General features: G+C 37.2%; 1 protein-coding gene across 3 annotated transcripts in view; it reads left to right on the top strand.

The window, feature by feature from the left end:
* LOC133663943 (elastin-like) overlaps window positions 1–23,189 on the top strand; it is a 216,348-nt gene that overhangs the window by 96,150 nt on the left and 97,009 nt on the right. The gene's annotated exons all lie outside the window — the stretch shown is intronic.

Genomic DNA, 23,189 nt, shown 5'->3' with positions numbered 1-23,189 from the left:
TCAAAGGAAGGTCAGTTTTGTAGCTTCTGTAACGAGCTAAACTGTTTTCAGATGTGTGAACATGATTGCACGAGGGTTTTCTAATCATCAATTAGCCTTCTGAGCCAATGAGCAAACACATTGTACCATTAGAACACTGGAGTGATAGTTGCTGGAAATGGGCCTCTATACACCTATGTAGATATTGCACCAAAAAAGCAGACATTTGCAGCTAGAATAGTCATTTACCACATTAGCAATGTATAGAGTGTATTTCTTTAAAGTTAAGACTAGTTTAAAGTTATCTTCATTGAAAAGTACAGTGCTTTTCCTTAGAAAATAAGGACATTTCAATGTGACCCCAAACTTTTGAACGGTAGTGTATCTCAATCATAGCAAATGTGCATTAATTTCAGTTTTTTCTGAGGTCTAGAAAGCAGTCTTTGCCATTAAGTTGAATGTGCCGGTCTTGTCTTTTGTTGAGTCCTACAAAGTGTTTATACTGTAAGTACCGTATTTTTCGGATTATAAGTCGCACCGGCCGAAAATGCATAATAAAGAAGGAAAAAAACATGAGTCGCATTTTTGGGGGAAATTTATTTGATAAAATCCAACACCAAGAATAGACATTTGAAAGGCAATTTAAAATAAATAAAGAATAGTGAACAACAGGCTGAATAAGTGTACGTTATATGAGGCATAAATAACCAACTGAGAACGTGCCTGGTATGTTAACGTAACATATTATGGTAAGAGTCATTCAAATAACTACACTACAAAAATTTAAATCTAAGTAAGATTAAATATCTCAAATAAGGGTGATTTTTGCTTATTTTCTATCTGATAAGATAATTCTTCTCACTAAGCAGATTTTATGTTGGAGTTTTTTTACTTGTTTTAAGTGTTTTGGTCCTAAATGATCTCAGTAAGATATTACAGCTTGTTGCTGAGATTTGATGACCTATATTGAGTAAAACATGCTTGAAACTAGAATATCAACTGTTGCAAAGCTGTGTCATCAACACTCACAAGTACGGATGGCCGATAATGGCTTTTTGCCGATATTCGATATTCCGATATTGTCCAACTCTTAATTACCGATACCGATATTTATACAGTCGTGGAATTAACACATTATTATGCCTAATTTGGACAACCAGTTATGGTGAAGATAAGGTCCTTTTTAAAAAAAATTATAAAATAAAATAAGATAAATAAATTAAAAACATTTTCTTGAATAAAAAAGAAAGTAAAACAATATAAAAACAGTTAAATAGAAACTAGTAATTAATGGAAATGAGTCAAATTAACTGTTAAAGGTTAGTACTATTAGTGGACCAGCAGCACGCACAATCATGTGTGCTTACGGACTGTATCCCTTGCAGACTGTATTGATATATATTGATATATAATGTAGGAACCAGAATATTAATAACAGAAAGAAACAACCCTTTTGTGTGAATGAGTGTAAATGGGGGAGGGAGGTTTTTGTGGTTGGTGTACTAATTGTAAGTGTATCTTGTGTTTTTTTATGTTGATTTAATAAAAAAAATAAAAATAAAAATAAAAAAAACGATACCGATAATTTCCGATATTACATTTTAAGCATCTCTACTCACAAGTATAAAACTACTTTTTTAAAGTAATAATTTCTTATTTCAAGCATGAAAAAAACAAAACATTTAACATGTAACATTTCAAACAATTTTGAACAGAAATTGTTCATGCACATTCAGATAAATTCTTCAAAATTACAATTAAAAAAAATTTGCCTTGTTGCCTTTCCATTAAGAACAATAAATTAGTTTTTAGTATAAGTTTGCTGGTTTCAAGAAATGTAATGCCGAGCGCATATCATTATGTCAAGATAATGGCACTAGCATTTACTTCATTTAAGAATATTTTTCAACATATTGAGCAAAAAGGTCTCGTTTTTTTTTTTCTACCAAGAAAAGTGCACTTGTTATTAGTGAGAATATTCTTATTTTAAGGTATTTTTGGGTTCATTGAGGTTAGCTAATTTTACTTGTTTTGGAAAGTCTTGACAAGCCAAATTTTCTTGTTCTATTGGCAGATAATTTTGCTTAGTTCAAATAAAAATACCCCTCATTTTTGTGTTTTTTTTTCCATGTTTTTGAACACTGACTTTTTGCAGTGCAGGGAATATTTTAGTTAGACCGACTCATTTGGGGGCAAGAAATACCCGCTTGTGCAAATGTATGATTCTGATCTATGCCTGCATTTGTCACATTAATATCTTCTAGTATGCTGATTCAGTCAAACATGCAACCTGGTTATATTTTGTGTCAAGCACTTTTTGGTACAATATGCAGAAAAAAAATTGATTTGCATCCAAAACACTGTTCTTATTCACCTCTTTTCTAAACTGATTTATAGTTTGAAAATAATTGATTTTATTATATCTCAATCATAGCAAATGTGCATTAATTTCAGTTTTTCTGAGGTCTAGGAAGCAGTCTTTGCCATTAAGGGGTTAATGCATGTGCCTCACAATACGAAGGTCCTGAGTAGTCCTGGGTTCAATCCCGGGCTCGGGATCTTTCGGTGTGGAGTTTTTGCATGTTCTCCCCGTGACTGCGTGGGTTCTCTCCGGGTACTCCGGCTTCCTTCCACCGCCAAAAACATGCACCTGGGGATAGGTTGATTGGCAACACTAAATTGTGTGAATGTGAGTGTGAATGTTGTCTGTCTATCTGTGTTGGCCCTGCGATGAGGTGGCGACTTGTCCAGGGTGTACCCCGCCTTCCGCCCGAATGCAGCTAAGATAGGCTCCAGCACCCCCCGCGACCCCAAAAGGGACAAGCGGTAGAAAATGGATGTATGGATATCTCAATCATAGCAAATATGCATTAATTTCAGTTTTTCTGAGGTCTAGAAAGCAGTCTTTGCCATTAAGTTGAATGTGCCAGTCTTTTGTTGAGTCCTACAAAGTGTTTATACTGTAAGTACCGTATTTTTCGGACTATAAGTCGCTCCGGAGTATAAGTCGCATAATAAAGAAGGGAAAAAACATATAAGTCGCATTTTTTGGGGGGAAATTTATTTGATAAAATCCAGCAACAAGAATAGACATTTGAAAGGCAATTTAAAATAAATAAAGAATAGTGAACAACAGGCTGAATAAGTGTACGTTATATGAGGCATAAATAACCAACTGAGAACGTGCCTGGTATGTTAACGTAACATATTATGGTAAGAGTCATTCCAATAACTATAACATATAGAACATGCTATACGTTTACCAAACAATCTGTCACTCCTAATCGCTAAATCCCATGAAATCTTATACGTCTAGTCCAGGGGGGTCAAACGTACGGCCCGAGGGCCGGATCAGGCCCGCAAATAGGTTTTACCCGGCCCGTGGGATGAGTTTACTGGTATAAAAATGTACTTGAAATTTTTGAATGAAAGAAACAGCTGTTCTAAATGTGTCCACTAGATGTCGCAATAGCAATTCTTTGCATCTTTGTAGATGATGCTACATATGTAGAAAATAAACCACATGATCAGTCAAGGAAAATGATCAAACTACATAAATAAAATACTGTAATTTGATTTTGATATAATTTTTTTTATCTTGATAGATTGTAAATTAACAGCAATGAGTTGACTGATGAACATGATCACATAATTTATTTAGAAAATATAAATAACGACAAATAAAGATAGAATACTATTAACCGCAACAGTAATTGTAAAAAAAAATCCCTAACAACATTATGATTTGTACAATTTCATAATGTGCTTGTTCTATTTTTAAACAAAGAAAACAATCTGAAGTTCTTTATTTTTAAGTTATCGTGCCGTCATTTTACCAATGTGGCCCACTTGGGAGTAGATTTTTCCCCATGTGACCCCTGATCGAAAATGAGTTTGACACCCCTGGTTTAGTCTCTTACGTGAATGAGCTAAATAATATTATTTGATATTTTACGGTAATGTGTTAGTAATTTCACACATAAATCGCTCCGGAGTATAAATCGCACCCCCGGCCAAACTATGAAAAAAAACTGTGATTCATAATCCGAAAAATACGGTATTGTGCTTTTGACACACCAGCTCTTCGACACACAGTACAGGCCAAAAGTTTGGACACGCCTTCTCCTCATTCAATGTGTTTTCTTTACTTTCAAGACTATTTACATTGTAGATTGTCAGTGAAGGCATCACAACTATGTGGAGTTATGTACTTAACAAAAAAAAGGTGAAGTAACTGAAAACATGTTTAATATTCTAGTTTCTTCAAAATAGCCACCCTTTGCTCTGATTACTTTTTCGCACACTCTTGGCATTCTCTCGATGAGCTTCAAGAGGTAGTCACCTGAAATGGTTTTCGCTTCACAGGTGTGCTTGAAGCTCATTGAGAGAATGCCAGGAGTGTGCAAAGCGGCAATCAGAGCAAAGGGTGGCTATTTTGAAGAAACTAGAATATAAAACATGTTTTTCAGTTATTTCACCTTTTTTTTGTTAAGTACATAACTCCTCATGTGTTCATTCATAGTTTTGATGCCTTCAGTGACAATCTACAACATGGGTGTCAAACTCTGGCCCGCGGGCCAAATTTGCGGCTTCTGTACGCACACACATTAGAATGCAAACGCATACTTCATCAACAGCGATACAGGTTACACTGATAAACAACTTTAACACTGTTAGAAATATACGCCACACTGTGAATCCACACCAAACCAGAACCCTTTGCAGCACTAACTCTTCCGGGACGCTAACAAGGTGTGTGTGGGGGCGCGGGGGGAGGTTTGGTGGTAGCGGGGGTGTATTTGGTAGCGTCCCGGAAGAGTTAGTGCTGCAAAGGATTCTGGGTATTTGTTCTGTTGTGTTTATGTTGTGTTACGGTGCGGATGTTCTCCCGAAATGTGTTTGTCATTCTTGTTTGGTGTGGGTTCACAGTGTGGCGTATATTTCTAAAAGTGTTAAAGTTTTTTATACTGGCACCCTCAGTGTGACCTGTATGGCTGTTGATAGTATGAGTTGCATTTGCTCGTGTGTGCGTACAGAAGCCGCACATATCTTGTGACTGGGTCTGAACGGTGTTAGAATGGATGAAAAGTGGAAGTGAAAAGTACGTTAAAGGTTAATTTGTTCAACCTTGGCCCGCGGCTTTGTTCAGTTTTGAATTTTGGCCCACTCTGTATTTGAGTTTGACACCCCTGATCTACAATGTAAATAGTCATGAAAATAAAGAAAACACATTGAATGAGAAGGTGTGTCCAAACTTTTGGCCTGTACTGTATATATATTTTGAATACAGTTGAAATACAATATAGGCAATAAATAACATGTCGAAAATAAACTTGGGCTGTTCCGATCTGGGATTTATGCTACCGATTCCGATACCAATCATCTAATAATGAGGGGCTGTTATCGATCACATATATTAACTATGCATTTTCCGATTTATTTATGGTAAGTGCTATTGACAGTTTAATACGGGTGAACAACAACATTTCGTATTCATCCTTTTTATAAATCCATTAAATAATTATAATTTTGTTATAAAATATGCATTAATTTCAGTTTGTCTGAGGTGTAGGAAGCAGTCTTTGCCATGAAGTTGAATGTGCCAGTCTTGTCTTTTGTTGAGTCCTACAAAGTGTTTATACTGTAAGTATTGACACACCAGCTGTTTGATATATCTATTTTAAATACAGTTGAAGTACAATACAGGCAATAAATAACATGTCAAGAATAAAATTGGGATGTTCCGATCTGGGATTCATGCTACCGATTCCGATACCAATCATCCATTAATGAGATTGGCTGATATCGATCAGATATATTAACTATACATTTTCCGATCTATTTATGGTAAGTGCAAATTGATTGGTTCATAATTTAAAAAAATCAATTAAAAACATAAAATAATTATAATTTTTTGTTTATACATTTTTTAAAACAGGTTTTTACGCCATCTGCATGGCCTAAATTTTAACATTTTCCAATTGACGGTTTAATACGGGTGAACAACGAAAAATTGTATTCATCCTTTTTATAAATCCATTAATTAATCATAATTTTGTTATAAGCATATGCATTAATTTCAGTTTGTCTGAGGTGTAGGAAGCAGTCTTTGCCATGAAGTTGAATGTGCCAGTCTTGTCTTTTGTTGAGTCCTACAAAGTGTTTATACTATAAGTATTGACACACCAGCTGTTTGATATATCTATTTTAAATACAGTTGAAGTACAATACAGGCGATAAATAACATGTCGAAAATAAACTTGGGATGTTCCGATCTGGGATTCATGCTACCGATTCCGATACCAATCATCCATTAATGAGATTGGCTGATATCGATCACATATATGAACTATACATTTTCCGATCTATTTATGGTAAGTGCAAATTGATTGGTTCATAATTTTAAAAAAATCCATTAAAAACATAAAATAATTATAATTTTTTGTTAATACATTTTTTAAAACAGGTTTTTGGGCCATCTCCATGGCCTAAATTTTAACATTTTCCAATTGACGGTTTAATACGGGTGAACAACAAAAAATTGTATTCATCCTTTTTATAAATCCATTAATTAATCATAATTTTGTTATAAGCATATGCATTAATTTCAGTTTGTCTGAGGTGTAGGAAGCAGTCTTTGCCATGAAGTTGAATGTGCCAGTCTTGTCTTTTGTTGAGTCCTACAAAGTGTTTATACTGTAAGTATTGACACACCAGCTGTTTGATATATCTATTTTAAATACAGTTGAAGTACAATATAGGCGATAAATAACATGTCGAAAATAAACTTGGGATGTTCCGATCTGGGATTTATGCTACCGATTCCGATACCAATCATCCATTAATGAGATTGGCTGATATCGAACACATATATGAACTATACATTTTCCGATCTATTTATGGTAAGTGCAAATTGATTGGTTCATAACTTTAAAAAAATCAATTAAAAACATAAAATAATTATAATTTTTTGTTAATACATTTTTTAAAACAGGTTTTTAGGCCATCTCCATGGCCTAAATTTTAACATTTTCCAATTGACGGTTTAATACGGGTAAACAACAAAAAATTGTATTCATCCTTTTTATAAATCCATTAAATTATTATAATTTTGTTATAAGCATATGCATTAATTTCAGTTTGTCTGAGGTGTAGGAAGCAGTCTTTGCCATGAAGTTGAATGTGCCAGTCTTGTCTTTTGTTGAGTCCTACAAAGTGTTTATACTGTAAGTATTGACACACCAGCTGTTTGATATATCTATTTTAAATATAATTGAAATACAACATAGGCAATAAATAACATGTCGAAAATAAACTTGGGATGTTCCGATCTGGGATTTATGCTACCGATTCCGATACCGATCATCCATTAATGAGATTGGCTGATATCGAACACATATATGAACTATACATTTTCCGATCTATTTATGGTAAGTGCAAATTGATTGGTTCATAATTTTAAAAAAATCCATTAAAAACATAAAATAATTATAATTTTTTGTTAATACATTTTTTAAAACAGATTTTTAGGCCATCTCCATGGCCTAAATTTTAACATTTTCCAATTGACGGTTTAACACGGGTGAACAACAAAAAATTGTATTCATCCTTTTTATAAATCCATTAATTAATTATAATTTTGTTATAAAATATGCATTAATTTCAGTTTGTCTGAGGTGTAGGAAGCAGTCTTTGCCATGAAGTTGAATGTGCCAGTCTTGTCTTTTGTTGAGTCCTACAAAGTGTTTATACTGTAAGTATTGACACACCAGCTGTTTGATATATCCATTTTAAATATAGTTGAAATACAATATAGGCGATAAATAACATGTCGAATATAAACTTGGGATGTTCCGACCTGGGATTTATGCTGCCGATTCCGATACCAATCATCCATTAATGAGATTGGCTGATATCGCTCACATGTATTACCTAAACATTTTCCGATCTATTTATGGTAAGTGCAATTAACAGTTTAATACGGGTGGGCAAAAAAAATGGATTGGTTCATAATTTTAAAAAAATCCATTAAAAACATAAAATAATTATAATTTTTTGTTAATACATTTTTTAAAACAGGTTTTTAGGCCATCTCCATGCAACCGGAAGAAGCTTTTCTAACCTGTCTTGAAAAAGTTTCGATATAATTATTATACCAACTGTTTGAATAGACAATCGAGTCGGAAACGAATCGTTAGGTGCCCAAAGATTCACACCCCTGATATGCGTCTCACCCAACTTGGCCAAAAGGTGTGCTCCAAAAATGTCCACCCCTTCACAACCTGTGCATATGTTTTTCCAATAAATGTTCCCATTTGCAGGAAAATACATTAGGTACACAATCTAATGCAGGGATTTTCAACTAAATTGTTCTAGGAGCTACATTTCCTGAAAGCGAAGAACTGGGTGACACGGAATTTTCCCTTCAATATTAGTTTAATTTGTGTATATTTCGAGAACAAATGCCCCTGTTTTTTTAAGGACCTTTTGCAAAAAAGCTAGCCAAAGATCATGTTTATGACGGCACTCTAGACATTTTTAAGAATCTACTGCAAAAATGAGAGGCTCTCACTTTAACTGAACTTACGGGCCACCAGTTGAAAAGCCCAAATGATGAAAAAGTGAGGACTTCAAATGGAACCTTGAGGAACGCCACTAGTATGACTAAGGTAGTTGAACAAATGAGTGACTGCATCTGAAGTAAACAAGCTACAGCAACACCTCAGTTACATAAATCACATTGCTAAGAAACTGCCAAAAAGGAGAGGACTTAAAGGGGTGCCTTGAGGAACACCTGACTAATGTAAATCACAAGTTTGGACCCTGGTGTTTTATGTCCGCGAGCAAGGTTCAAATGTCAACGCAAGGATGTGCCAATAAACCAGTATTTCTTGACCATAGAGCTGCCAGATATTATCTGTTTCGCATCTGTGGTCAGTTGTAATACACTTTTCCACCACTTGTGGCAGTAATGGAAACATCATACCGAAGAAAAAATATGACTAAAGTGGTGAGGCTGTATTTTCATCTGCACTTTAATTTATTCAAGAAACATATGTATTATTAATTCAGTTTCAACAAATTTTATCACTTTGTAATTGTATGCAAAAAAAAATGTCCTCCGTTTTTATGAGTGCCTTCTTTTGCAGTTAGTTCTTATTTTTGTAATCAGGCTGACCTAAGCCTTGGTAAAAATATTTTTAATATCATCACAAGGTTTATACTGTTTATACTGTAAGTACCGTATTTCCTTGAATTGGCGCCGGGAATATGGTATTCTCATGCCTCGAATTACAGCCGGGTCAAACTCGTTTCGCAAAATAATTAGCGCATGCTTGGCACTTCCGCCGGGTCAAATATGAGTCATTAAATGACTCCCACCTCCTGGTGGTAGAGGGCGCTAGTGATCCTTCTTGCGACTGCTGGTACTGCAGAAGAGTGCTGCAGAAGAAGACAACCGGCAGCAAGAGTGCGCAGCCATTGTTTGCTTGGACTTTTACCATGGAGGATTACATATCTAAAATAAAACAGTTTTCTAAACTGGACTTTCAATCGAAGCAGGAGGTAATACTTAAAGGGAAGATCTCCATCGAGACAGAGAGACTTTTAAAACTGAAGAAAGATAAGGAAGACTTCTATATCGATGCTTTTCATTAAAAGGAGCTGGCATGGACTCATTTATACCTAAAGGTAAGACAATAACGTTTCTTTTTATTAAATGTGCTTTTCATTATAAGGTAAGCGCCGGAGTGAGAAGAGGTTTTAAAATAATTAGCGCATGCTTGGCCATCCCGCAGGCTTCTGGTAAGCGCCGGAGTGACAGGAGGGTTTTAAATTAATTAGCGCCCCTGCGGCTATTCAAGGAAATACGGTAGGTTAGATATGAAAACGATAAAAATCAGGTCTAAGATTACTAATTCATTGTTGACATTTCAGTTGTCCCCGGGCCCCTGTGTAGTGGAAAAGTTGTCCCCCAAGGTCAAAAGGTTAAGCACCCTTGCTTTATACGACAGGTGTACTGTCGTCTTTTGCAAAAATGTTTGCCTCCCAAGTTTTTGTAGTGATTTCCGGCCCTGATTTGGCCCCCAAGCTGCCTGTTAATTAGCACTGATCTAAAGAAATTAAAAACAATTCCGTCTTAGGCAAAGATTTGATTGACACTTGGAGATGATTATTCATTTAACAGGAGTGGGCAAGCAATAAATATATGGCGATAAATCCATTTATTTCATTTCAGTGGCAGTAAATAAAACTAATATTTATGTTTTGGGCCAATCGTAACTGAAGCATGACGTCCGTAAGAGACATCTGGACAACAAGGTTGCAAGAAACTTGATGCACTTTCTGTACATTTTTGCAATAAACAAACATCTCATCAAAACAAATTTTTGAATTACCTATTTTTTTTGGACCGAGTTTGTCCAAGGAAATGTGAATTATATTTAAAGCAGCCTTTTTGTATTGGATATACTGGATTTAAGTGCACAGGTGTACCTAATGTTGTGGCTTGTGTTTACTACAACTTACAATATGGATACAAGATGTCAGATTGAGTCTTCACTGCCTGGTTTTCTGGCTGTTGTCGCTTGCAACTACCATATGTCTTACTTCTTTTAACCACCACTTGAGTTGAAAACGGAAGCAGCAGCTGCGTCCCATGCTGGTATCACACAGATGCCAATGTTCTTGTTTAAAACTCCACCTTTTTTTTTTTTTTTTGCAGGAAAAAGGGTGTGGTATTTACTTCAGACCATACACAAAGACTGTGTATGTAGACCATGTGTGTTGCTCTAAAGTGACCCAGCAAAGGTATACTTAAAAAAAACTCCACGGTGCAGGGTTGCCACTCCCAATACACGGATCACCAGCTGTGTGTAGGGGCCCGTTTTGCATGAATAATGTATTCCTAGCCCACTTCCTGCTTCGTCACCAAAGTCTACAATGGTAAATTTGCCTAGGAAACAAAAGATACATTTATTTTTTTGCACTAAAAAATAAATTATTTGACAATTTATATCACATTATTTTTTTAGTAGTAAATAATCAAAATAAATCAGTGTATTCTCAAAAAATATTTGCTTATAACTATGGATGTCCGATAATATCGGACTGCCGATATTATCGGCCGATAAATGCTTTAAAATGTAATATCGGAAATTATCGGTATCGGTTTCAAAATTATCGGTTTCAAAAAGTAAAATTTAAGACTTTTTAAAACGCCTCTGTGTACACGAACGTAGGGAGAAGTACAGAGCGCCAATAAACCTTAAAGGCACTTCCTTCCGCCCAGTCACATAATATCTACGGCTTTTCAACAGCCATACAGGTCACACTGAGGGTGGCCGTTTAAACAACTTTAACACTGTTACAAATATGCGCCACACTGTGAACCCACACCAAACAAGAATGACAAACACATTTCGGGAGAACATCCGCACCGTAACACAACATAAACACAACAGAACAAATACCCAGAACCCCTTGCAGCACTAACTCTTCCGGGACGCTACAACATACAACCCCGCCCACCTCAACCTCCTCATGCTCTCTCAGGGAGAGCATGTCCCAAATTCCAAGCTGCTGTTTTGAGGCATGTTAAAAAAAATAATGCACTTTGTGACTTCAATAATAAATATGGCAGTGCCATGTTGGCATTTTTTTCCATAACTTGAGTTGATTTATTTTGGAAAACCTTGTTACATTGTTTAATGCATCCAGCGGGGCATCACAACAAAATTAGGCATAATAATGTGTTAATTCCACGACTGTATACATCGGTATCGGTTGATATCGGAATCGGTAATCAAGAGTTGGACAATATCGGGATATCGGCAAAAAAGCCCTTATCGGACATCTCTAATTATAAAATTAACTGTTCTGTGTTTTAAAATCATAGTCAACTTTATTGTCAATTCTTCACATTTACAAGACACACAAGGAATCGAAATGACATTTTCAGCACAGTCCCACTCAAGAGCAGACAAACATTATAGGGAGACAGAACAGGACCGCTGACGGGTCAGCAAACTTCCGGCGCCCCTTTCAAAAAGGTGGGAAACGGGTAAACATTGGGGCTGGGGGGGATGAGTAAAAAAAAAAAATTCAGTTTAAGGGTGGGACAAAAAACCTCAATAGCCATAGCACACATAAACAATTTACAAAGAAGTCACAAGACTTGCAACAAAGGGGGCTGGAGTGGGGGCTACGGAGGCAGGCTGCTACTATCCAAGCGCTGCCTAGTCGTCATCACCTAGTGGGTGCGGTTTACGTACCGGTGCACTTTCTAGTCTGGAAAATACAGTACTTGCAGTGTAAACAGTCCGCTGGAAAAACATTTTGATTTCTAAAAAATCTGATTCAGACCACTTTGTCACCGCAAATTATACGATACCGCCTTTGACTTTCACCACAAATCAGTGGCCTAGTTGTTAGTGTCCGCCCTGAGATCGGTAGGTTGTGAGTTCAAACCCCGGCCGAGTCATACCAAAGACTATAAAAATGGGAGCCATTACCTCCCTGCTTGGCACTCAGCATCAAGGGTTGGAATTGGGGGTTAAATCACCAAAAATGATTCCCGGGCGCGGCCACCGCTGCTGCTCACTGCTCCCCTCACCTCCCAGGGGGTGATCAAGGGTGATGGGTCAAATGCGGAGGACAAATTTCACCACACCTAGTGTGTGTGTGTGTGACAATCATTGGTACTTTAACTTTTAACTTTAACATAGCACACATAAACTAGTTACAAAGAAGTCACAAGACTTGCAACAAAGGGGGAGAGAGTGGGGGCTACGGAGGCAGGCTGCTGCTATCTTAGCGCTGCCAAGCCGTCATCACCTAGTGTCCAAAACTTTTTTTTTTACTGAGGGCCGCACACTGAAAAATCAAAGCACGCGGGGGCCATTTTGATATTTTTTCATTTTCAAAACCAACACAATATACGTTTCTTTTTTTTTTAACCTTTTGGGCTCCCTCAAGTTAGGTCCGAGGGACTCAGAAGGGTTTCAGTCTTAAAAGGTTAAAAATAAGTCATATATTATTTTTTTAATTAAACGCTTGAATCTCTAATTCAACTTCAGGTGTGTATATATATATATTTATTTATTTTTTAAATTTTTTATTTTTTTTTATTTATGTATGTATTTTATTATTATTTTTTGCATTTCATGAGCTTTTTGTAAAAACCCTATTTTTGGGGGTAAAAATACAAAATATACAATATTTTTCCCAAAAAGATTTTCAAAGTGGAGTATTTGATGTGAAGTAATTGGATCCCTAAATAGGTCAATAATCCATAGCAAAATTGATTTGAATTTATTATTTAAATTTTTTTTTAGCAAAGACAGGTGTTTTTAATTCCACTAAAATTCTTGGGGATCTAAAAGTGCTCCACTCATAAAAAGGTCATGCTTTTTTTTTTTTTTTTTTACATTCAACACTTAAATCTCTATATCAGCTTCAGATAATCTATAGTGTAATTAGTTGAGTATATTTATAATAACAATCGATATAATAATTAGTATAATTAGCATTAGTATGTAGTTTTTTAAAATAATTTTCATATTTTTCATGTTTTTTTGTTTATTGTATTTATGTCCTTTTTGTCCTCGAATCAGTCAATAATTCATAGCAATATTGATTTTGATTCATTATTTTTTGAGAAATTATTTTTTTTTAAATGGTGTTATTAGAGTCAACAATGCAACTTTTTCTCGTTGCATTTCACCTATTTGCTCTTTTATTCTACTTTTTAATGTTTTTTTAAACATTTTTTTAGTATTTTTAGAATGATGTGCCGCGGGCCAGTAAAACATTAGCTGCGGGCCACACTTTGGACACCCCTGACCTAGTGGGTGCGGTTTACGTATCGGTGTGCTCCCTAGTGCGGAAAATACGGTACTTGCAGAAAAATCAGAAAAATCTGAACCATGATAAACATTCTGAATTTATTTCATCCATCCATTCTTTCATTCTCAAAATAATCTTATCTCATCATATGAAATATGACTTACTTCACCAATTATTATTATTTATTTATTTATTTTTATTGTGATTAGGGCTGCAACAACTAATCGATTAAATCGATTAAAATCGATTATTAAAATAGTTTCCGATTAATGTAGTCATCGATTCGTTGGATCTATGCTATGCGCATGCGCAGTTTTTTTTTTTTTTTAATTTAATTTTTTAATTTTTTTAAATATTTTTTTAAATAAACCTTTATTTATAAACTGCAACATTTACAAACAGCTGAGAAACAATAATCAAAATAAGTATGGTGCCAGTATGCTGTTTTTTCAATAAAATACTGGATAGGATAGAAATGTAGTTTGTCTCTTTTATCTGATTATTAATCGATTAATCGAAGTAATAATCGTCAGATTAATCGATTATCAAATTAATCGTTAGTTGCAGCCCTAATTGTGATGACTTATGGAGTATATTGTGAATACATTGAGAACAGGAAGTGAACAAAAGCTTTAGCAACTGTTATGAAAAAGAAAAGGGGTAGGATTAAATAAGCTCTGCTTCTTCCTACTCCTTTTCGAACATGTTGAAAAGAGAAACTGGATTTAGACCACTTTGTCATTGCAAATTATACGACACCGCCACAGACTTTCACCACAACTAGATATATAAAAAAGTGTGTGGGGAAAAAAAACTATAATGGGGGGGCTCCCACAAATTGGTCCCCGTTTTGAGCACCAGGTGCACCAATGGAGTCTCTCCTGACAGCACGAAGCTCCTCTGTCTTCCACTCGAATGTAAAAGCAGCAGACGGCGGACATGTTTATTTGATAGCTTCATTTCAAGACTTTACAGCTTATCTGTTGCAGACAGAGAGAGACATTGTGTGCGCGCATGCCATTCCTCCCACTCTCCCTCACTCTTGTTTACTTTTGATCCCTTTTTTACACTACTCTGATTCCTCTCTCAATCTCGGCTCGGACCGCAAACCGCCAGAAAAATATCACAGCACGTCACATCTCAACGTAACCGTTTCTGACGTATTTATTCGTGAACGTCTCTTTTGTAGGAGTCATAAATTCTAGCTGGGTGCTTTTCACCAAACTCAAAATATGCAACACCAGCCAATAAAGGAACCATTAAATTTGGAGCCGATCAATCTTTTTTTTTTTTTTTTTTTTTTTTTTTTACACCGAATATGGTGGTCCTTCCCTTTCCCCGCAGGATTGTAGGGATTAAGTGGAAACAGGTTTTACTTGGCGGAGGGCTTGTTTAGTATTCTTCATCCTCCCCATGCAAGTGGCATTATTAGATGCAGGGAGATTCAATAAAAAGTATCACTTTTTTTTTTTTTCTAACTGTCCATTGCTGCTTTCTCCTCAAACTATGTAGCAGGTCTGGGGACAATAATTATCAGTGTTGGCTTAGGGGGAATTTATTCAAAGTTCTTACTAGATCCACCCATAACATCATGTGGTTGTCAAACCAGCTCCATCTGTGTGTGTAAGCGTGTGTGTGTGTGTGTTCCAACTTGAAGAAAAAAGTGAACTCTGCAAAGTCCAAGGGTCAAGTATCTGTGAATAACATGAACATTGTCGGCACTACTTTCAAAACACCGGGGCCTCGTTTACACTGCATAACAAATCTGATTTTTTTATTTTTTTTGCCAGTCTAAACACTCCAAAGTGCTTCTAATCCAATATTTTCACATCAGATTCAGACCACATTGACTACATTTTCCACTGCAGGCCCAAATCTGAATATATATATTTATTTATTTTTTAATTTTTTTAAATCATAGCTCGGTAGGTAGAGTGGCCGTGCCAGCAACTTGAGGGTTCCAGGTTCGATTCCCGCTTCCGCCATCCTAGTCGCTGCCGTTGTGTCCTTGGGCAAGACACTTTACCCACCTGCTCCCAGTGCCACCCACACTGGTTTAAATGTAACTTCGATATTGGGTTTCACTGTGTAAAGTGCTTTGAGTCACTAGAGAAAAGCGCTATATAAATATAATTAACTTCACGTCACTTTTCCAGCTGACTGTTTACGCTGCCAGTAAAATGTGATTTTTTTTAATTTATCAGACTCCAGTGTAAACGCGCACAGGCCCCAATGTGGCCTTGCCGTTACTTGCATGCGCACTTCGATAAAGTGAGAAAAAAAAAGGAAGTTGACCGAGAGACAGTTGCTACTACTACAAAATAAAATAAGTCGCAACACCTTTAAAAATTAGGGGGTTTTTTAACGTGGAAGTAAATGAAAGTAATATAATGTATACATGGATGTACAGTACAGGCCAAAAGTTTGGACACAACTTCTCTTTTTTAATGACTATTTACATTTTAGATTGTCACTGAAGGCATCAAAACTATTGTCAGGTTCAAACACTGATGACATCTTTTAAACGAGACAAGAAGCAAGGAATTAAACAGAGACAGAATGAAATTTGGCCTCAATTTGAGGAGAGACGCCTGGACACTTTACCCTTTTACAGTGTCTCAACACGCTCTGGCGAAAGATTGTACGCCACCTCTTTTATTTGGACTTTCCCTGATTACATGGCAACAGCTGTTTCTAAGGGACGTGGGTCGTAAACAGCCATCGCCTTTGATTACAACAGTTCAAATAGAAGGTCGTAAAACGGTTCAAACAAGTGGTGCCTGGAGGGGAGTCAGGCCCTGCTTCCTCTCCGCTTTGTAGTTCTTGGGTCAAACACTATCTTTCTGTTGATTACAATACATGAAAGAAACAGAACACCTTCATGTTGCTTCCCATCCTACACTGTGGCGTTTTACAAGCCTTTTGATTGGTAGGATTAAAGACCGCTTTTAGTTATCACAAAGTTTTGTGATAACTTAGATACAATTATTCGAACAACTATGAACGAACACATGTGGAGTTATGTACTTAACAAAAAAAAAGGTGAAATAACTGAAAACATGTTTTATATTCCTGAAATGGTTTTACATCACAGGTGCGCTTGAAGCTCATCGAGAGAATGCCAAGAGTGTGCAAAGCAGTAATCAGAGCAAAGGGTGGCTATTTTGAAGAAACTACAACATAAAACATGTTTTCAGTTATTTCACCTTTTTTTGTTCGTGTTCATTCATGGTGTTGATGCCTTCAGTGACAATCTACAATGTAAATAGTCATGAAAAGAAAAAAAAACCGCATTGAATGAGAAGGTGTCCAAACTTTTGGCCTGTACTGTATATACAGTATGTGAATATACTGTATATTTGGGAGGGTTGTAATCTTGTTAAGGCTGTTAAGTAGAGGAGACACTGACATCAACGGGAGCTTTATTTTTCAACTCACTCACACGCAAATGCGCCACGGCGTCAATTCCGGTCCTTCAACAATCGCCATTTAGTCGGATTTAAAATATACACTACCGTTCAAAAGTTTGGGGTCACCCAAACAATTTTGTGGAATAGCCTTCATTTCTAAGAACAAGAATAGACTGTCGAGTTTCAGATGAAAGTTCTCTTTTTCTGGCCATTTTGAGCGTTTAATTGACCCCACAAATGTGATGCTCCAGAAACTCAATCTGCTCAAAGGAAGGTCAGTTTTGTAGCTTCTGTAACGAGCTAAACTGTTTTCAGATGTGTGAACATGATTGCACAAGGGTTTTCTAATCATCAATTAGCCTTCTGAGCCAATGAGCAAACACATTGTACCATTAGAACACTGGAGTGATAGTTGCTGGAAATGGGCCTCTATACACCTATGTAGATATTGCACCAAAAACCAGACATTTGCAGCTAGAATAGTCATTTACCACATTAGCAATGTATAGAGTGTATTTCTTTAAAGTTAAGACTAGTTTAAAGTTATCTTCATTGAAAAGTACAGTGCTTTTCCTTCAAAAATAAGGACATTTCAATGTGACCCCAAACTTTTGAACGGTAGTGTGTATTTGAAAAGCCTGTTATTTGCGCACTATTGACCATTGATGCACCGAAAATTCAGTCGCCTTTAAATAGAAACCGAATGTTGCCATGAAATACCCATTTCCGCTGGCGACTGCGTCTTCCTGGCGCGCACGGGTCACGTAGCTCGCCCAAAGCTGACAAAAAAAAGTCACATTGCGTATAAACTGAAGTCACATTCTGATGTGGCCTAAATCTGATGCCAAAAGATCAGATTTGAAGCACTTTGGAGAGTTTAGACTGGTTTAAAAAAATTTGATCTGTGTCATTTGAGGGCCAAAAAAAAAAATCTGCTGGAGTGTGCAGTGTAAACGGGGCCTGAATCCAATTGGAATCTGATAGTTTCAAATGTGACTTCAGTCTAAACGCAATGCGACCTGAATGCGACTTTTTCGTCAGCTTTGGGCGTGCTACGCCACTCGTGTGCGCGGGGAAAAACTCAGTCGCCAGCGGAAGTGGAGATTTCATCGTAACTAATGTCCGATAATGGCTTTTTTGCCGATATTGTCCAACTCTTAATGACCGATTCCGATATCAACCGATACCGATATACACTACCGTTCAAAAGTTTGGGGTCACATTGAAATGTCCTTATTTTCAATGAAGATAACTTTAAACTATTCTTAACTTTAAACAAATACACTCTATACATTGCTAATGTGGTAAATGACTATTCTAGCTGCAAATGTCTGGTTTTTGGTGCAATATCTACATAGGTGTATAGAGGCCCATTTCCAGCAACTATCACTCCAGTGTTCTAATGGTACAATGTGTTTGCTCATTGGCTCAGAAGGCTAATTGATGATTAGAAAACCCTTGTGCAATCATGTTCACACATCTGAAAACACTTTAGCTCGTTACAGAAGCTACAAACCTGACCTTCCTTTGAGCAGATTGAGTTTCTGGAGCATCACATTTGTGGGGTCAATTAAACGCTCAAAATGGCCAGAAAAAGATAACTTTCATCTGAAACTCGACAGTCTATTCTTGTTCTTAGAAATGAAGGCTATTCCACAAAATTGTTTGGGTGACCCCAAACTTTTGAACGGTAGTGTATACAGTCGTGGAATTAACACATTATGCCTAATTTTGTTGTGATGCCCCGCTGGATGCGTTAAACAATGTAACAAGGTTTTCCAAAATAAATCAACTCAAATTATGGGAAAAAAAATGCCAACATGGCACTGCCATATTTATTATTGAAGTCACAAAGTGCATGATTTTTTTTAACATGCCTCAAAACAGCAGCTTGGAATTTGGGACATGCTCTCCCTGAGAGAGCATGAGGAGGTTGAGGTGGGGAGGATAGGGGGTAGCGGGGGGTGTATATTGTAGCGTGCCGGAAGAGTTAAGTGCTGCAAGGGGTTCTGGGTATTTGTTCTGTTGTGTTTATGTTGTGTTACGGTGCGGATGTTCTCCCGAAATGTGTTTGTCATTCTTGTTTGGCGTGGGTTCACAGTGTGGCGCATATTTGTAACAGTGTTAAAGTTGTTTATACGGCTACCCTCGGTGTGACCTGTATGGCTGTTGACCAAGTATGCGTGGCATTCACTTGTGTGTGTGAACAGCCGTAGATATTATGTGACTGGGCCGGCACACAAAGGCAGTGCCTTTTAAGGTTTATTGGCGCTCTGTACTTCTCCCGTTAAAAAGGCATACGGTTTACTTATTGAAACCGATACCGATAATTTTGAAACCGATACCGATAATTTCTGATATTACATTTTAAAGCATTTATCGGGCGATAATATCGTCAGTCCGATATTATTGGACATCTCTAATCATAACATTCAGTTTTGGTGAGCAAAGTCTTTTTAAGACTGCATTTTCGATGTCGATAGTGCACAAATAATAGGCTATATGTAATATATGAATATATATTTTAAATCCGAAGAAATGGCGATTGTTGAAGGACCGGAATTGACGCTGTGGGGCATTTTCTTACAAACCCCGTTTCCATATGAGTTGGGAAATTGTGTTAGATGTAAATATAAACGGAATACAATGATTTGCAAATCCTTTTCAACCCATATTCAATTGGATGCACTACAAAGACAACATATTTGATGTTCAAACTCATCAACTTTAATTTTTTTTTTGCAAATAATAATTAACTTGGAATTTCATGGCTGCAACACGTGCCAAAGTACAAACGTGTACATGTGAGTTGAAAAATAATAGATCCACGTGGTTGCCTGTGTCTCCTCTACTTAACAGCCATTCAATTTGGCCTGCAGTGTAAACCTAGTCTGAATGATTCCTTTGACAGATGTAAATGAGTTCTGGTCCTCAAGGAAACAACTGGAAACGGCTTTGTTAATAAATATGTCCGCTGTTGTTAGAAAACCACATGGTTGGCCTGAAGATTTGTTTGTAGCTCTCCTTCAGGAAATCAGGTGGATTTGCCTGGCCAAGACAATTAAACAACCAATCAGCACTTTTTTTTTTTTGCTACTCAAATTCAGAAATTAAATGTTTACGCTGCACAGTGTTGCCGAGAATTACCAGCCGTCGCTTGGAAAACGAAATTGTCGACTATTTGGAAACAAAAGTGTGCATTCTTCGAATCGTAATCAGCTTTATTGGCCAGGTGTGTTTAACACACAAGGACTTTGACTTGGTAGACACTCTGTAGCTGTCTAGCGTTCATTAGAGTGATAGCCTGGGGCAAGAAATTGTTCTTAATGACAGGTTGTTTTGGCGTACAGTGATTAGGAACGCCTGCTGGAGGGGAGGAGTTTGAACAGTTTGTCACCAGGGTCCTGTATTAAGCTCCGAGGTGGGTAGAGTCACTATGAAGTATTCACTTCAGAATCATGTTTTAAACATGTGACTACATTAGTTAAATACTGTACTTCTACCGGCATCTATAGTGACACTGAAATATGGTAGGCCTGAAGTCATTACAGATGATAAATTGTATAGTTCCCCAGGAAGTGATCAGAAACAATTCCGCTTGCTTATAAGAACTTGTGTTTTGGAAATGTTTTAATAAAGTAGTCAAACAAAATTGTCTTTCTTAGATTTATTTGAGAAGCCCGAGCATCTCAAAAGCCACAGGTCACATTCATAGCAAAGTATGTAAGGAGTGCGCAATACGAAGGGAGACGCGTTATTCTTTATACGCTGGATACAAGGTGGGAGGGAAGGGAGTAGGCTCAGTTTGGAGGGGGGTGAGAGCATATGACACAACTCAGTGGAAAGTGCCCACACTGGAAACAATGGTTTGTCACCAGGGTCCTGTATTAAGCTCTGAGGTGTGTAGAGTCACTATGAAGTATTCACTTCAGAATCATGTTTTAAACATGTGACTACATTAGTTAAATACTGTACTTCTACCGGCATCTATAGTGACACTGAAATATAGTAGGCCTGAAGTCATTACAGATGATAAATTGTATAGTTCCCCAGGAAGTGATCAGAAACAATTCCGCTTGCTTATAAGAAGTTGTGTTTTGGAAATGTTTTAATAAAGTAGTCAAACAAAATGGTCTTTCTTAGATTGAGAAGCTCGAGCATCTCAAAAGCCACAGGTCACATTCATAGCAAAGTATGTAAGGAGTGCGCAATAGGAAGGGAGATGCGTTATTCTTTATACGCTGGATACAAGGTGGGAGGGAAGGGAGTAGGCTCAGTTTGGAGGGGGGTGAGAGCATATGACACAACTCAGTGGAAAGTGCCCACACTGGAAACAATGGTTTGTCACCAGGGTCCTGTATTAAGCTCTGAGGTGTGTAGAGTCACTATGAAGTATTCACTTCAGAATCATGTTTTAAACATGTGACTACATTAGTTAAATACTGTACTTCTACCGGCATCTATAGTGACACTGAAATATAGTAGGCCTGAAGTCATTACAGATGATAAATTGTATAGTTCCCCAGGAAGTGATCAGAAACAATTCCGCTTGCTTATAAGAACTTGTGTTTTGGAAATGTTTTAATAAAGTAGTCAAACAAAATGGTCTTTCTTAGATTGAGAAGCTCGAGCATCTCAAAAGCCACAGGTCACATTCATAGCAAAGTATGTAAGGAGTGCGCAAGAGGAAGGGAGACGCGTTATTCTTTATACGCTGGACACAAGGTGGGAGGGAAGGGAGTAGGCTCAGTTTGGAGGGGGGTGAGAGCATATGACACAACTCATTGGAAAGTGCCCACGCAACAATGGTGCATTGTAAAATGAGCATCGAATAGGTAGAAGAGATATTTTCAATGCGGACATTGGGCCCCATTCAGCAACCCTTCTTAAGAACAAATGTTGTTCTTAGGCCCACTTACGAAGTTTTTAATGAGATTTTTGTATTCACCAATCTTTTCTTAGCTGGGATTTGTTCGTAGGTAAGAACAACATTTCTCTAGAGCACTCTTAGGGTGGCCTATTTGTTCTTAAGAATGACAAGTTATATGGGAAATTAAGTGTTTACCTATGCAAATTATGGAATTAAGGCTGTTTACATATACATATTGTGGAAATAAGGGCGTGTTTGTATGCATATTATGATAGACACGCACGCGCTAACCATTTGACATTCAGCAACTTAAGAACAGCAGGTGGGAACAATTTGGCCGTTTAAGAACACGTCATGAATTTGAACGGACTCCTCTTCGGAAATCACTTGGGAAGAAAGATAAGAGGAAAAGTTCGGAACTTATGGCTGAATGGGGCCCAATGTCATTCTCTGTTCGGAATGTGCTTTTTGTGTTGCCAATTCAGCTTGCTTATAGGAAGTTGCTCGTTTTGCTCTAATTCGGAAATCGTTTCCTAGCATGCATGCTAGCAAGAGCACAGCTAAAGGGGGTCCCCACAAATAAACCGGTCTCATCTGCGACCTTTTCCACCTCCAAAAGGCTAAAACACCCGGATCAACAAACCAACACGGCAGATACTGGATAGTTTAACGAAGTCCTCGGATCGGCCCGTTCGCCAACAAAGGGTTAATGATGGACATATTTCATGCACGGCGCAATTCGATGAAGAAAAAATGAAAATAGCTCTTTGGTGACTTCACTTTTGAATGAAATTAAGGTGGCTTTGGGCTCTTTTTGCACTGCTGGAAGTCAGTTTGGCTCATTGAAGTCAATCAATGCAGATTGCATGGCATTGGGAAAAGTGAGGGATTCCAACATTAGCTCATGGCTGCTGGTCGATACCCAAAGATATTGTCTCCATTCCCATTGTTTTATTGATTCAAACCCCAGGTCTCGATCCCTTTTTGGCCGGCGTGAGTGGAGACCACAATTTATTGGATTCAAGAGATACGCACAGGGATCCCGGGGCTCATCAACTCCACTCTGCAATCAGAGAGAGCATCTG

This window comes from Entelurus aequoreus, linkage group LG13, assembly GCF_033978785.1.
Source record: "Entelurus aequoreus isolate RoL-2023_Sb linkage group LG13, RoL_Eaeq_v1.1, whole genome shotgun sequence".
Lineage (NCBI taxonomy): Eukaryota > Metazoa > Chordata > Actinopteri > Syngnathiformes > Syngnathidae > Entelurus > Entelurus aequoreus.
This window is presented reverse-complemented; position numbering and strand designations above follow the sequence as displayed.